The following is a 1,556-nucleotide window of genomic DNA, read 5'->3' on the forward strand; positions in this document are numbered from 1 at the left end:
GAGCCTTGGATCTGCCTCATTTTTAACTTAAAGCTTAAAATGATACGAAAAAGTGGATGGTTGGTGTAGATAAGACCCATACATCACGGTGGCCACTCAAAGCTCCTTCTCGTTCCCAACGGGAGACGGGCTGGGTAGGAAGCAATCCGCGTCCCATATTAAACTCTCTCTCTCTCTCTCAGATCTCCTCCATCTATCTTGAAAAATTTTCAGTCTCGCAGGGATCTCCTCCATCCATACGATCGTATAATACGAATGAGCAGCCAGCAAGAATGACCCCACGAGTATTTTACTCTTAATATGGTACAAGATCACATCCAAAGGCCCACATTCAAAGATAGTTGGATAAACCATGATAATCTATTTGCTGCGATGAATCTGAGCCATTAAAAGTTTTCCTTCCAATGGTTCATATTTAACTATACGTATTGATGTTAAGAATCATTAATTCAGCATACGTTTCTTACTCCATCCCCTCCCCTGTAGAGTCCAAACCATGGAAGGCTCCGATCATCTGAACATCTTTGCATATGTCGACCGGCTACAGAAGATGATGATCTTGAAGAGCGACCAGGAAACACAAACGCAACTCTGTCGGATTCTACGGTTTTCGTTCTAAGAAAAACTTTATTACACTGAAAGAGTGTGATGGATGATACGCTGGCACTCAGTAAAATTCTTAAAAATTGCATAAACATTCAAAGTCAAAATAAACGGTCCAAATTATGGGTCCCAGTTTAGATGCAGCTTAGTCATGGACACTTATTGGACGGTTAAAAATGAAAATATCAAACTGTCTCATATCAAGAAACAAGAATTCACAAATCAGAGGTTGGTATACTGTGACTTGAATTAATACATCCTGCATGTCCAGTTTATGAGTGCCTGCGTATGAAACGTCATCACTGTCTGACTATCTTATAGCTACCCTTTTTGAATGCTTGCATGATACGTTCGTGATCCGCGGAAGCGGATGGCTGGTGTACCACGCAACAGATATATGGATGATGTAGATACGTGTCGTGCGAAGACGACCGCCGCGCTACTCGAGCTCGAGTTGTACCAACAGTTCAAAGGTGATCAAAGTTACATGGCCCACCCACAATGATGTATTTATTATAACCACACCGTTCATCCATTTTTCGAAATTATTTTAGAGCATTAGAAAAAAAATGAATCATATCTCAAGCTCAAATGGACCACACCAAAAATAGCAGCGAGGAAAATGATTTTCACCTTTTAAAAATTCATAGGGCACACAGTAAAGTTTATTTTCCATCCAATCTGGTAATAAGGTCATGAAGAGGAAAAACAAATTGCATATTGATCCGAAACTCCTGTGACCCCCAAAAGTTTATCAATGGTATAAGTTCAATTCTCCACTGCTTTTTTCATTGTGGTCCACTTGATCTTTGGATCTCTCTTATTTTTCGGCTCAAGCCTTAAGACGAGCTCTATAAATGGATGGACGGTTTGGATATAACACATACCTCATGATGGGACCTACAGAACTTGCTGACGTCAATACGTTGACGGTCCCAATCAACGACTGACCT

The sequence above is a fragment of the Magnolia sinica genome, chromosome 3, assembly GCF_029962835.1.
Source record: "Magnolia sinica isolate HGM2019 chromosome 3, MsV1, whole genome shotgun sequence".
In the NCBI taxonomy this organism is placed as follows: domain Eukaryota; kingdom Viridiplantae; phylum Streptophyta; class Magnoliopsida; order Magnoliales; family Magnoliaceae; genus Magnolia; species Magnolia sinica.